Raw genomic sequence first — 16,074 nt, 5'->3', positions numbered from 1 at the left:
AGGCTGCTTACAAACAATTGTGCCTCTAATGGTGACCATAAGAAGGTCAAATTTCAGCATGTACAGCCACCTATTAGGCCTAATTTTAACCCTAGGGATGCACCACATATGGCTAAAAATGTTGATGGACCAGTGGTGTTTGAGCTAGATGATGTTGAACAGCAAAATGAGGCTCCTGAAGGGCATGTGCAGCCACATAACAATGCTGAAAACAAGGCTGAAAATGATGTACAACAGCCCTTTGTTGATGATATCATTGTTTCACATGATGTAGACCCATTTCCAGATAATGTGGATCATTGGGTAAGGCGTTCTACTCGTCCAAGGCGGAATGTGAGTAGATATGATCCCTCTTTACATTATATTATGCTGACAGATGAGGGTGAACCTCTTACTTATAAAAAGGCTAAGTCATGTGTTGCCAAATTGGCTTTATCTGACAGAAAAATAATTCTAAATGAATTATTGGATTTATAAGTGAGAGGGTTTTCTCGCTTGGAACACCAAGGAAAAATAATTCTAAATGAATTATTGGAATTTTAAGTGACAGGGTTTTTCTCACTGGAGACATCCGAGTACAGAATATTCCTAGTGCGTCATTCAGAGTAATGACGGAAGCACTGTGAAAGGGAATATCTGTAAGGCCACCAGGAACGGGTACTTCTGATGCGTCAGATCGGATGGGTGACAGGGAGCATCGAGAAGAAGTATCCGACCATCCAGGAACGGACATCTCTGATGCGTCATAGGATGGGTGACATAGAGCATCGTGAAGGAGATTGTACCGTAAGTTCGGTAGGAAAGGACTAGGTGATGGGTATTCCTGATGCGTCACAAGGTGGGTGACGGGTGCATCTGAAAGGGAATATCCATAGTCGGGAGGAAATTCTGAACTGTGTTAGAATTGTGCACAAGGAAAAAGCAAGCACTTGAATGAAGATGGGTCCAGAGGAAACTTTGAAGAAAAACAGATGCTTTTTGAGAAAGCGTCTGCATTGCAATTGTGCATGCGATTCCCAGGGACGCTTGGGAAGTGCTGTGAAAGCATTGTTTTTAACTTATAAGGTTTTATTGAGTTTTTCGGCAGGTTCAGACTATTTTTAAAATACACCGGCCGCCCACTTAATAAGTGGGCAGCCATCTGATAAATAAGGCAACAGATCAGCCAACGTTTTCTCTCTCTCTTTTTATGGCAGAACATCGGGAAAAAAAAAAAGAAAACGGCCGCGATCTCTACGCAAGCAGCTATTCGTGCCCATGGCTAGGAGCTACAAAAGCATCACATTCCCTCACTCAGAGGGGAGGACCAATCTTTGCAAGGAGGAGATGCTACTGCAAATTTCAGCCGTAAAGAAGACGTTGCAAGTGATGCCCATGGCTGCCCCAAGTGTACCAGATGTCGCCAAGACCCAGTGCGCGAGTTCCCTCGCGAAGAAGTGCCTACGAAGCGTGTTTCCATCGCGACAAGTTGCTGTTTTTCTCTGTTTTCAGCCCATAAACGTTGTAGAAGGGGCTGATTTACGAGAAGGAACCCGAGAACACACCTCTTTTGTGTGTAGGATTAGAAGAGAGGATTTTCTATGTAAAGATCTCTTCCGGGGAATTGCTTTTCGAGAACGGAGTTGCGTTTTGAGCGTTGAGACTTTGAAGGTAACGATTTTCATGTTATGATCTTAGAGTATTTGATTGCAGGTGTACTTCCTCTTCGTGAGGGAGTAGGAGCAGAGGAAGGCATGAGACTCTGCAGGAGAAAAGCGCTCTCAGGAACTAGAGCCAAATCAGCCCAAGGGTTTCGTACCCGAGTTTGGGAAGTAGATCCATGGATCGGAGAGAGGTAGTCTCTCAAGTTGTGATCCAGAAGTTGGGATTCCCAAGTAAGGACTTCGTGTCCGAGAAAGCAGAGTTGTTCTGCGGGAAGAGGACTCTGGAAAGAGAGTTGGAAAAGAGTTGCAGGGATGCCATGCCCTGAGTCTGGAAGGTGAACCGTGAGATCCAGAGGCGAGAACCTTGATTCTCGAGGAATTGGAATAAGGAACGGAATTTCCTTTGAATAGGGTTTTGCCCTAGGAATCGGAAGCTGAGGCTTCCAGGAACCATCAAGTCTTCTTCTAGAACGAACGTGGTAATACGTTCGGTTCAAGTGCTTGTATAGACTTCTCCTCAGTAATAAAGATACTATTACGGGGGGGGGGGACCAGCCCATCTTCTGGTCCCCAGTACTGTGTCGATCTTCTCACTCTCTATCTCTCTCTCTATTTATTTCTCTCTATATCCTCTGGCTTTAGTAATAAGTGATAAATCCTATTTATCCGATGTATTTTATATTGTTATGCGCTCCCGTTTGTGACAGTGGTATCAGAGCATGGTCTCCTCTCTTTCTCTGTAAAGGAGGACGACTCTGGGAAGATACGGGCACAAGCCATGACAAGCCAAGAGAGAAGTAAGCAGGCGGAACCCTAAGTCCTGCAAGGAAAAGCTCGCAGAGTTGGAATTTTTTTTTCTCTCTGCAAGAAGTCGACACAAGGCTTGGGATTCTCTGAGAAGGCAACAAGAGCAACAACCTAGAGAATCCAAGGAGCGGAATGCTCGAGATTCTTCAGAATCCAAACAATATCCATGAACGTCAATCTAGAACTATAGCCATGAAATCCCGTCATTCCGGGAAGGATATGAAGAAGGTCTCTAGACCTAGGAACACTTCTAGTCAAGTTTGATACTTTTGACGGAAGGGAAGATGCCCCGAAAGCTACCGCTTTGATTCGACAAGTTTGAAGTTGCCTTTGCAAAAGGCAATTTCTGAAAAAGCGTCGAAGATGATGCATGTGATTAAACACCTCAAGGGGATTGCAAGTACTTGGTGGTATACCAAAGCTCTGCAAGGAACTTACAACAAGACTTGGATTCAATTCAAGGCTGAATTTTTCGACAAATTTTTTTCCTCTACACTTTGAGGAAGGCATCCAAGAAGATTGGGATGGGTTTGCCCAATAGGAACACGAGTGAGTCAAAGCAAGTAGTGGTTCACTCTTGCCAAGGTAGCTCCACTCTCGATCCTCTCTGAGGAAGGAAAGATGAAGAAATTCAACAAAGGTCTTTTGTCCGAATTTTGTAGACGCATCTGCAAAATACTTTATAGCAGATGGTAGAGTCAGCAATAAAAGCTGAAAGTGTACACCTTAGTGTACATAGAATCCAATCCCCGTAGTGGGACGAGAATCATTGAACACAGAAAGTTTGGAGTAAGGGAATTCAATCTAATCCCTGAGTTCTTGAATAGAAGACCCTCGAACTTTAAGTGAGAGGGCAGGTTTTCAATCAAAGATACATCTTTGAGGAAATCATAAAGTGCATTGTACCACTTCATACGTCAAGTATTGGAGGATGGTCTATTCACGTTGACTAAGATCCATACACAGGATAACCCTGCAGATGTTCTCACCAAGAGTCTTGCTAAGGCTCAACATGAGCATTGCATACAGCTGGTGGGAGTTGGTTAACTTAAAGGCGTCATTTATGCCTTTAAGTGGGAGGTTGTTGTGTTAAAGGCCTAAATAACCCCGTTTTGTACATTTTTATACTTTTGTCCAGGTTCAATGTGAACCTGGACACATTTTTTAAAAGTCACTTATAATAAAAGTGGGAAACCCAAAACTCACTTATACTCACTTATTGAGTTTTCCTCAAAAACGTGAGCTCTCTCTCTCCCTGCTTCGATCCCTAGCGCTTTCTCTCTGCTGCACTCCATCTCCTGCCTCTTGCCCCAATCCTGCACTACATGGCGACGCGCACCAACCGGTACCCTCTGCTTCGCGCTTTCATAGAAGAGGCTACCTCTACTCTCTTGGATCTGCTCAAGTGTTATGTGTCACATAATAAGGGCAAGTGGGAACAATATTTGCCTATGCTTGAGTATGCGAACAACAATACGGTTCATTCGTCCACAAGCAAGGCACCTTTTGAGATTGTTGAAGGTGGCAAAAAAGTTCGTCTCATTTTGCATACAAATGACAAAATTTTTGAGGCACATCGATATGTTGAAAACATGGATGAAATGTCTAAGAAAATCAAAGTTGCCTTGGAGAAGACTCACGCAAAGCAGAAAAGGGTTGCTGATCACCACCGTCATGCATTGTTGTTTTCACCTGGTGATTGGGTAATCTTATGGTTTGAAAAGGCAAGGTTAAAGAAGATGAAGGGCAAGGAAAGGTTGTTTCCGAGGATCAGCATGCGTTACTATGAGCCTTGCATGCGTTACTATGAGCCTTTTCAAGTGCTTGATAAGATCACGATGTTGCTTATAGGCTGAAATTGCCTGACACTTGGAAGATTCATAATGCGTTTCACGTGAGTCTCCTAAGACCCTTTGTGAGCGATGTGCCAAAAGATCTGCCACAGGAGGATCAACCAAAAATCGATGAACTTGATGAGATCTTGGTACTTGAGTAGATTTTGCCACATAAAGAAAGAAAAGTTAAGGGACAGGTTGCAAGGCGCTATTTGGTGAAGTTCAAGAAGTATCCACCTATGGATGCAAAGTGGATGGAAGAGCATGAACTGTCAGGGTCACAGCTTTACCTTTGAGGCCTTTGGGTTACAACCCACATATGCCCCAACCCAACATGTGCAAAGGAGGGGTAATGATAGAGCTAGCACATCAAGTGTACATATGGATTCAGTGTAATAGAAGTGTGCATCCCTCTTCATGTATTAAAGGTATAATGTTCACTTCTATAATAGATGGAAATGAAAAAAATATGAGGTCTCATTAAGTCATTTGTATCTATGTGTTATGACCTTTCTTGCGGGTACATGCGATGATAGAAGGGTGCTAACAACATAAGATCATCAATGGCATGTATATATGGCATGCAATCGAGGACGTTTGCGATTTTAAGAGAGGGGTATGTCACGTGGACGTGGTGACTGCTAACCTTAGTGTTGGTTTCTTTTCGTTGATTTTTATTTAATTTTTGGGACCTTCTTTTTGTAGTTGCAAATGGCCCGACATTGTATGGATAGTGTGAAACGACCGAGAGTTTCACCTGCAGACGGGAAGGCCTTGTTGCCACGAGTTGGTCAGGCCGACCGGCACTAGAATCCGAGCAGTGAAAGGGTGTCTAGGCTCAGCTCAAAGTCATTTAGGCCCCCTCGCTACACTTATAAGTTGGTGGGTACTAGGAATTAACTCTAAAGAGGCAAATTGGACACATGGCACTCCACGATTGTTTGCCAGATCCGTTAGCTGGAGGAGGAGCCCAAATCTGAGAAGGGGGCTGATTTTTACTCAGTGTGACTACAGAGTGTATGTGAGTAGTTGGTGCAGGTGATGAAGCTTTAATGGAAAGCTTGCCTTCTCCCTTGCTCTATGTAGCGCGATGATTTGCTCTCGTGTATCTCCCTCTCCCCTTTCCATGTCACGATTGTGACTATGTTACATCTACTCCTAGTTACAGATACGCAAAGTGCCATGCCAAGGAGAACCCCTACGCTTGGATGGTCACGACCCTTCGCTCAAGAGACGTGACTCTTTCCCAAAAGCCACACTCCTTCGACAACTGGTCACACCCCTTCGCTCTACGGTTGCGACTCTTCGTCCAATGGTTGCAGCTCTTCGCCGAAAGGATGTGTTACGTCTAAAGTCGCGTCTCTTCACCATGAGACGTGTCTTTTCAATTGTGCCTCTTCATCTCCTATATAAGGAGCCTATTGTACTCAATTTTCAAGAATTCAATCAATTAATCAAACACACATTCAGTCTCTTGAGTCTAAGTTTGATCTTAAGTATGAAGTTTTAGTCTTAATTATAAGATTAGCACCACTAATCCTCACATTGCACATATCAAATGACCATGTACAGTTTTGGGGGTTTTATGCGCATTTGCCAAGGCAAGAGCCTTCTGTACAAGAACCGGATTAGCTAATTGCTAATCCCCTATAGGTACGCACAGTTGCATCACGAGAAATTGCAAAAATGGAGATTTTTCTCACGTGAAAACTCGTCCGTTTCAAAGGGGAACTGTCCCATTGCGTGCCTGAGCACCTAGGACACACGTAGTCGTGCTCGCTCCACCCAAAACGATCCAAAACAGAGAATTACAGTCTGCTGTATTTTTCTGTAGGTTTAGGGTTTCATACCTAAATTGCAGGGCAATGCCAAGGGAGCCTCGAGAAAGCCTTGGGATGCGTAAACAGGGCTTTGGGCATCTGACAGTGACAAAACAAGAAATTAAAGCACATTGAAATTGACCTGCAGCTCACTGGAAAGCTTCCAAACCACAAGGAAAAGTGTCCTTGACGTGTACTTTTGACCTACAGGGGTTTTGCACCGTTATGCTGGCGAAATTTGGTCAAAAACCTGCAATTACAGCCATGGAAAGGTTTGGGCAGCTTGGTGAGAGTTAGGTGAAAGTGTTCGAATCGGTTTTTGCAATAAGAATAAAGAAATACCGAAAGGGGCGCCAGTTTTTGGAGCCAACAGGTTGTCAGCCTCTGCTTGAAGCGCTCTAGCTTCCAGGCCGTGTTCATTTGAAATGTTAATTCCAATCACAGGTTTTATTTGCAAATTTTCTATGTGTCCCAGAGTCTAAAGTAAAGTTTCGGGTGAAAGCCAAAGTCTACCGCCCTACGGGCTGGTTTCAATGGAGCCTAGGAACTACCGCACTATCATGATTGGACACGCATTGGCACAGTTGTATGCATCCATCCTTGAGCAGCAGTTGAGTAGAAGCACAGCGAAAGAGGATGTACGCGCAACAGGACAAGCCAGTTTCAAGAGAGGTTTCTCTACTCTTGATCATATTCTAACACTCAGAGCCATTATTGAGGAGGGGAGATGTCACATGTGCACTGCAATTGCGCCACGTGGACAAGCTTCTGCTACAGTCTAGCGTCAGTCTTAGTTAGCTTAGGATCTAGCCTAGCATTTTGTGAACCTCTAGCAAGACGTGCATTTCCAGGCCACCCTCACTTGCACAGTTAAGTCACTTAAGCATATAGGCATACGAACAATCACGTAAGTCATTTATTAATAAGTGACTTTGACATGACATTAAAAGTAGGTAGGGCAAATGGTTAAAGGACCTATAAAAGAAGCCCTTTGGGTGCCAGTAGAAGGCAGAGGAGCAGTGACAGAGCCTCTCTAGAAGCACCAGCAGGACCAACGTTTTGGCATCAACAAGGGCGACGTTTTCAGCATTCAACCCTTACTGTTTTCAACATTCAGCCCTTTCGTCGTCGCCAACAGTTCCCCATCGCAACAGATCATCAACGATTCAATTGTCAGCCCTCATACCATCAACGTTTCCCAATTTTCAACCTATCGCCGTAACCGGCAATAGCAGATCAGCCCACAGCCTCCTCCTCCTCCTCGTCACAATACGAAGTATCTCCAACAGTACCCATTAGTACCTCAGCAGCACCACACCACAAGTACCCCTCATCATCGTTGTCGTCGTCGACGTAGTACCTCAGCATCTAGTACCCCTTGCGTTTTGGCTTGGTTCCTGCCTAGCTCAACGTAGGGATCATCAGGACCTCCGTGTCCTTAGCACCCAAGTACCTTTAGTACCCAAAGTACCGGACAGTACCAAGCACCAAGTACCCGCAGTACCTTCCGCACCTTAGCAGTACCCAGTATCATTAGCATCAAGTATTCATTAGCATTTCAGCATCTCAGCATTTAGCATCATTGTATAAGCATTGTGCAAGTAACAAAGCAAGTATTTGCTCTAAAAACAGAGCAAGGGGACCCTTGAGGGTGGTTGGACCCGACATGCTATGTCCTCTCTTTCTCTCTCTCTTTGTGTCTCTCTCATTCATTGTTTTCAGTTTCAAATATATTCAGCCTCAGTAGTACTCAATGCCACAATTTTTTGCAACCTAGAACACAAAGAGACTGCACCACCAGCAATGGCAAATACATATCCACAGGTAGATTTCCTGGTATCCATGTCACCTGCCATGTCTGCATCACAATATCCTTGCAACTTTAAGTCACTTTTTCCATAACAAATACACTTTGATTGTGTACCTTTCGAATATCTCAAAATGCATTTGACAGCTTCCCAATGCGCTTTGCCAGGATTCGACATGTATCGACTAACAACTCCCACTGCATAAGCAATGTCGGGACGAGTGGCAACCATAGCATACATAAGAGAACCACAAGCTGATGCATATGGGATTCCCTTCATTGCTTTCAATGCCATCTCATCCTTTGGGCAATCTCCTTTGCTAAGCTTAGCGTATGGAGGTAAAGGTACTCCAAGAGGCTTAGCATCAACCATATTAAACCTGTCAAGTACTTTTGCAATGTACCTTCCTTGAGATAAAAACAACAATTTGAGCTTTCTATCTCTTTTAATACGCATGCCCAAAATATGCTTTGCATCGCCCAAATCCTTCATAGCAAATGCTGAATTTAGCTTACGTTTCAGAGCATCAAGACTACTCTTATGTTTCCTGGCAAGCAGCATGTCATCAACATAGATGTTAGGTGCAACGGAAGTGAATGTTGAACTTTGCTCAAGATGAGTGCTCCGAACTGTGCTCAAGGGTTCCTTTTACTTACGGAAGGGAGAGCCTTCCGTTCCTTTAGTGAGAGAGTGCAATGGACACAAACAAAGTGAATGACACTGTGAATGAAGGTACATGAGACTCAGAGATAGAGAGACAAGAATACGACACCAGAATGTTGTCAAAAACCCTCCTCTGAAGGCCCCACTCTCTATGGCGAGAGCAATCTGCTTATGATTGCACAAATCTCTACAATGCTTGGACTTGCCAACGATGACGAGACGGGCTGAAATCTGAAAATGCTAATGGCTGAAATCTGCAAATCTTTATCTACTGAATTCTGACTCTATGTCGGTGATGATGTCGATGATGACGGTACGATGACGACGCGCTGAAAACACAGATGCTGAAATCTGCGTTTTTCGGGTTGAATTTGCAAACTGCGTTGGATCTGACAATGCGGCGAGGATCTGCTGCGGAAGGTGAGATCTATGAGGTTTGGGACTTCTTCTGCAGGTACTGACTGCTGAAAACTGAAAACGCTGATGTTCTTGATGTCCTTGTCGCGAAGGTTTGCAAAAACGCTGCGGTTGATCTGCAAACCAAAAACGCTAGGGACTGAAATCTGTCCTTGCTGATGGAACTGCTAACGCTAGGGCTGATCTGCTGTCTACTGTCACCGGGAATCTGCAAGTGCAAAAACGCTGGCTGATCTGGTGCAAAAACGCTAGGCCTTCTGGTGAGAGAAAACGCCCAAGTTGTCCCGGGGGTTGGTCTTGCTGAGAAGTTGCCTATTGAGCAAAGTGCTCCTGTTGCCTCTTCTGCCAATTAGTGCTAGACTAGGTTTGCTTATATACAAACTTACTCAATTTGCCCTACCTACTTTCCAACAAAAGTCACTTAAAAATAATAAGTGAACAATGTCAAAAATAGAGAAAATAGGCTAAAAGCACTGGAAAATTCCCCTGAAGAATTCTGATGGGAATGCTTATGATCATGCTATGTGCAACCAGAGGATATGCATCTACACTAAGTGCCTGGGCATGCACGGTCTGCGAACAGACTCACAAAAGTGCCAGATCACTTCTAAATCTAGACTAACTGGACTGACTGAACCCTTATCGTGTTGTAGCTTGTCCAGGGACACGTAGGGTTGGATGTGTCACGTGACAATAGAGAACAAGTAAGATGGGACTACCATCTTCATCTCTTTTCGTATACAGACAATGATCTACATGGCTGCGTTTAAAGCCTTGAGAAAACATAAAAGTGTCAAACTTCTTATACCATTGCCGTGATGATTGTCTCAAATGATACAGAGCCCTTTTCAGTTTGCATACAAGTTCCTCGCGTGTAGGAACTACAAAACCTTCAGGTTGTTTCATGTAAATGTCCTCTTCAATGTCACCATGCAAAAACGTTGTCTTTACATCCATTTGATTCAATTCCAAATCAAGCACCGCAACAAGAGCAAAAAGGACACATAAAGTTGTAAGCTTTACAACCGGAGAAAAGATTTCTTGACAATCAATTCCTTCTTTCTGTGCATATCCTTTTGAAACCAATCTTGCCTTGTACTTGGGTTTTTCATCCACAATCTTAATCTTTTATACCCATTTGTTAGGAAGAGCCTTTCTTCCTCTAGGCAATGGCACAAGATCCCAAATATCATTTGCATACAAGGATTTCATTTCCTCTTGCATTGTAAACTCCCACTTACTGCTTGACTCACATGTCTTAGCCTCTTCATAAGTGAGAGGCTCCCCTTCATCTGTCAGTATAATATAATGCAAAGAGGGATCATATCTACTCACAATCCGCCTTGGACGAGTACAACGCCTCACCCAATGATCCACATTATCTAGAAATGGGTCTACATCAGGTGGAACAATGATATCATCAACAAAGGATTGTTGTACATCATTTTCCGCCCTGTTTTCAGCATTGTTATGTGGCTGCACATGCTCTTGAATCATTTTCCGCCCTGTTTGCACATACCCTTCAAGAGCCTCATTTTGCTGTCCAACATCATCTCGCTTAAACACCACTCGTTCATCAACATTTTTTGCCATATGTGGTGCATCCCAAGGGTCAAAATTAGGCCTAATAGGTGGCTGTACATGCTGAAATTTGACCTTCTTATGGTCACCATTAGAGGCACTAAGCAGCCTTGCCTCATTAAAAACAACATCCCGGCTGCGTACAACCTTTTTGAGCTGAGGTAACCAAATTTTGTAGCCCATTTCACCTCCTTCACCGTATCCCATGAAGAGGCCTTTAATGGACTTTGCATCCAACTTACTCCTCAACTCAGGTCTTACATGCACAAACACTTCGCAACCAAAGACGCGTAAGTGATCATATGAAGTAGGTTTACCAGACCAAACCTCTTCAGGGATGTCACCTTTCAAAGACATGGGAGGGGATCGATTACATATATGCACTGCAGTTTTTAGAGCTTCTCCCCAAAATCCATGAGGGAGATTAGCTGTGGACAGCATGCATCTCACCTTCTCACATAAAGTCCTATTATATCTTTCAGCCACACCATTAGAAGAGGGGTTGTATGGAACAGTAAGCTCCCTCTTAATGCCCAAATTCTCACAAAATTTGTTAAATTCACCACTTGTGAACTCACCCCCATTATCCGTACACAAGCATTTCAGCTTGTACCTATTTGGGTGTTCACAAATGCATGAAATTTCTTAAACACAGCAAAGGCTTCATCCTTAGATTTGAGCAAATGAACCCAGATTTTTCTAGAATGATCATACAAAAGAGACAAAACAATATGCAACCCCATAGATTTAGTGGGCATGCTACAAACATCAAAATGTACAAGATCAAGCACATTAGATTTGCGAGAGACACGGGAGTAATAAGAACTTTTCACTTGCTTGCCATATTGACATTCATTACAAAAATCAAGCTTTGTGCCTTTAGCATCAAGCTTGTTCAAATTACAAAGCTTAGTAAGGCCTTTTTTGGCTCATATGGCCAAGCCTCTTATGCCACAACTCCATATGTGAGTTAATTTCAGCCAAAGCAATAAATTTGCCCAACAAGGCCTTTCCATGCAAGCAGTAAAGTGTCCCTTTCTTTGTACCTTTTACAATCAGCCTTGAGCCTTTTGTCATCTTCCATGATCCTCTCTCAAACAAAATGCTGTAACCATGCATATGCATCTGACCAACAGAAAGCAGACTCTTCTTGATTCCTAGCACATATCTAACATCATGCAAGACAAGCTCATTTGTGCCATCTATAGAAAGATGCACAGTGCCAATACCCTCAATGGAACATGCATGATTGTTTCCAAGGTAAACATGGCCATGGCTGCCTGCAACAAAAGTAGAAAAGCACTCCTTGATAGGAGTCACATGAAATGAAGCACCGGAATCAACTATCCAAGTTTGGGATAATGCATCATTAACAGTCAATAAAGCATCAATTAGATCACTCTTGGTGATCTGCATATCCTGTGTATGAACATTGAGAGAGGCATCAATCTCTTTCTTTTTGTCTCCACTGTTCTTCTTCCTTTCCAATTATGCCTTATAGTACCTGCAGTCAGGTTTCTTGTGACCTTTCCTGCCACATTGATAGCATGTCACATCACCCTTGCCTTTGCTAACATTTCCCCTTTCTCTACTCTTACTCTTACTTCTCTGTGCATAGGCATTCTTCTTCTCTGTCTTGCCTCTAACCATGTTGGCTGAGCCACCTCGTTCTCCACTTGCTTTCCTCCCAATTTCTTCATTCAATATTGAACCCCTAACTCCATCAAAAGTCAAGTTGGGATTTTTTGACAATGAGACCACCAATGTTTCCCAAGAATCAGGTAGAGCCATCAGCAAGAAGATAGCTTTGAGCTTATCATCAAAAGGGGGCAAACCTGAGTCCTGTAACTAAGATAGAGTGCCTGTAAACAATGACAAATGCTCTGCACCGCTACTCATCTAACTGCATGCCAACAAGTTTCCGCATCAAATGCACCTGATTAACTTAAGTCGTATTCTCATACGTTGCCTTTAATTTCTCCCATAACTCAAACACATTGACAAGACCCTTGAGATCTACCAAGATCTCGTCAGAGACGGCCATTTTAATGTAGGTAATGGCCTTCTTGTTCAATGTAAGCGATGTTACATCTCATATATCTTCTGGCTTCTCTACTTCAAGTGCCCTGTCACAATCTTTAAGAAAGAGGATTCCTTGAATCCTATCCCTCCAAAGGTCAAAACCTGTTCCCTCAAACTGCTTGATCTCGAAGAGATTCTTAACGTCAGAGGAAGTCGATGCCATAATTGCACAAACAAGAGGGCTTAAATGCTGAAATTTTTGGGCAAAATGCACCAAAAACAGAATATAACCTCACCGCAATGTGCACAACAGCTCCAAAGTGTCACAGAAACAATTTGAGCCAAAACTATGCAAGTTTAGGCAAGAATAGCAATTTCTGAATTTTTTGTGCATAAAATTAAGCACGTAAAATTTTGCCCAAAAACAACAAATGTTGTTGTTTTTAACCTCAAAGAGTACATAATGCAAAAACGCAACCTTTGGAAGTATGTATGGACAAAAGTCCCAATTTTTAGCATAAAAGTGCAGAAAATTGACTCGAAAAGGACATTTTGCGTCCAAAACTTACTTAATGCTCGAGAATTGCAGCATTTAATACTTTCCCCAATCCAAATACATCAAATAAACATTTGCATAAACCTGCGTAAATCTGTAATTTGCTGTAAAAACCTGTTTTAGAACCTCTTTTTCAGCAAATTTGGTTGATTTAGGGTAGTAGGGACCAAGTACAAGTGTTCCCACAACTTAATACATCATGAGAGAACATGTACTTTGCTGTAATAACCTGTTTTTGACCTAAAAACAGCCTGTTTTGGGCTGCTTTGGCACTCTAGGTATCCCCGGTGACCCCGGAAGCAAGGGAGTTCGCGATAGAGGTGGAGATTGTCGCAAGAAAACACCTTTTGCTTGCTGTCCAGCCACCTGCACCTGGGTCCTTGTGAAAACCTAGGACTCTGATACGAGTTGAAAGCACGAAGCAGAGGGTACCGGTAGGTGCGCGTCACGATGTAGTGCAGGATTGGGGCAAGAAGCAGGAGACGGAGTGCAACAGAGAGGAAGCGCTAGGGATCGAAGCAAAGAGAGAGAGAGAGAGAGAGAGAGAGAGAGAGAGAGAGAGAGAGAGCTCACATTTTTGGGGAAAACTCAATAAGTGAGTTTTGGGTTTTCCCACTTTTATTATAAGTGACTTTAAAAAAATGTGTCCAAGTTCAATGTGAACCTGGACAAAGTATAAAAATGTACAAAACGGGGTTATTTAGGCCTTTAACCCAACACTTCAAGAATCTCCAAGGAGGAAAATTCCTAAAGAAGGTGGAATTTCTAAAGAAGGCCTTTAACCCAACACTTCAACTGCATTGAAGCAGCCACAGATCACTTTGTGTCACTTTCGGTGCGGCCCAAAGAAGCAAGCGTTGCAGACCTTTATGAAGTTCAAGTATCGCACGACCCACGCATCAGAGTGGGCGGACGAAGAGTCCTTCCCAAGATTCCAGACGTTCTTAGCGACCTCCCTCGACGCCATACAGTTCGGTACCAGTACCTCACTTTGAAAAAGAGGGGATGTCACGTGCACATCTAACCCTATGTGCATGTGGACAAGCTACTTCAGGTCAAGGGTTCAGGTCAACTTAGGAAGTGTTCTGACACCTTTGTGAGCCTCTGCACAGGCCGTGCATGTCCAGACACTAAGAGTAGTTGCATATCCGCCGGTTGCACATAGCATGATCATCAGCATTACAGTCAGTACCCATCATGAGCATTTTACAATGCACAGAACCCATTTTCCCTATTTTATACATTTTTCACTTATTATTAGCAAGTGACTTTGTTGGGAAACTGGGTAGGGCAAATTTGCTAAGCTCTATAAAAGAAACCTAGCGCTAGCACTTTCTGGCAGAAGAGGCAGCAGAGTTCTAGTGACTTGACATGCACCTTCTCAACAAGACCGGCAGGAGACTCGGCGTTTTCAACCACAAGACCAACCTGGCACTTGTGGAGTTGCCAGATCAGCCAGCGTTTTCAGACTTCAGCAGCTCTCGTCATCGTCATCATTGTCGTCGACATCGTCGGCAAGTCCATTGCATCTAGACCATTGTGACAGATTTGTGCAATCAATAGCATAGACCTCTCTCGCCATAGAGAGGGGGGGCCCTTGGAGGAGGGTTTGATAACCATCTAGTGTCGTATCTCTCTCTCTCTCTCTCTCTCTCTCTCTCTCTCTCTCTCTCTCTCTCTCTCTCTCTCTCTCTCTCTCTCTCAGCACCTTCATTCACAGTGTCATCATTGCCGTCAACATCGTCAGCAAGTCCATTGCATCTAGACCATTGTACCAGATTTGTGCAATCAATAGCATAGACCTCTCTCTCGCCATAGAGAGGGGGGGCCCTTGGAGGAGGGTTTGACAACTGTCTGGTGTCGTATTCCTCTCTCTCTCTCTCTCTCTCTCTCTCTCTCTCTCTCTCTCTCTCTCTCTCTCTCTCAGCACCTTCATTCACAGTGTCATTCACTTTGTTTGTGATCATTGCACTCTCTCACTAAAGGAACGGAAGGCTCTCCCTTCTGTAAGTAAAAGGAACCCTTGAGCACAATTCGGAGCACTCATCTTGAGCAAAGTTCAACATTCACTTCCGCTGCACCTTACATTGGTATCAGAGCACTTCCTAAGCTGACTTGAACCCTGGACCTGAAGTAGCTTGTCCACATGCACATAGGGTTAGATGTGCACGTGACATGCACAATTTATGGGACCTCCTCAGAGACAGATATACTCAGATAGCCCTTGAGTCATCCCGACAGCTAGCGCTACAGGGGGATACAACGTGCTGGTATGGGCAAAAGACATCATGGTTTCAGTTACATGGTTTCACCATGGATAGAATGCCTCCGTTCCAGTACTCCTTGGATGCACCTTCCCTATCTCTCACACGGACAAAGATCACTAGACTTGTCACGTGACACATCCCAACCCTATGTGTCCGTGGACAAGCTACACCACAGCAGGGTTCAATCAGTTCAGTCAAGTCTAGATTAGCAATGATCTGGCACTTTTGTGAGTCTATTCGTAGACCGTGCATGCCCAGTCACTTAGGATAGATGCATATCCTCCGGTTGCACACAACATGATCATCGGAATTCCCATCAAAATCCATTAGCATCAGTTAGGGGAATTTTCCAGTGCATTTAGCCTATTTTCCTATTTATTGGGATTTTCACTTATTATTTTTAAGTGACTTTCCTACAAAAGTAGGTAGGGCAATTTTGCTAAGTTAATATATAAGCAAACCCAAGTTAGCACTTTCTGGCAGAAGAGGCAACAGGAGATTCCCGCTCAAAAGGCAACTTCTCAGCATTAACCCCCCTCATGAGCCCCCATCGCCATACCTCCCATCACCTTGGCGATTTTCATAGAGCATCCTCGCCCTGAAGTTCTCCCCCACTTCTGGCGACAGTTCCAGCAGCAGATCAGCCCAAAGGCAT

The 16,074-nt window shown here is 43.7% G+C and overlaps 1 protein-coding gene and 1 pseudogene across 3 annotated transcripts in view; both read right to left on the bottom strand.

The window, feature by feature from the left end:
- Positions 1 to 16,074, bottom strand: part of LOC147457315 (NF-kappa-B inhibitor-like protein) — a 95,680-nt gene that overhangs the window by 34,943 nt on the left and 44,663 nt on the right. The window lies entirely within an intron of this gene.
- LOC147457316 (uncharacterized) lies at positions 9,760 to 10,807 on the bottom strand (annotated as a pseudogene).

This window comes from Adiantum capillus-veneris, chromosome 5 (assembly GCF_014529385.1).
Source record: "Adiantum capillus-veneris isolate H3 chromosome 5, ASM1452938v2, whole genome shotgun sequence".
In the NCBI taxonomy this organism is placed as follows: Eukaryota; Viridiplantae; Streptophyta; class Polypodiopsida; order Polypodiales; family Pteridaceae; genus Adiantum; species Adiantum capillus-veneris.
Note: the sequence above shows the minus strand (reverse complement) of the source record. Positions and strands in the feature narration are given on the sequence as shown.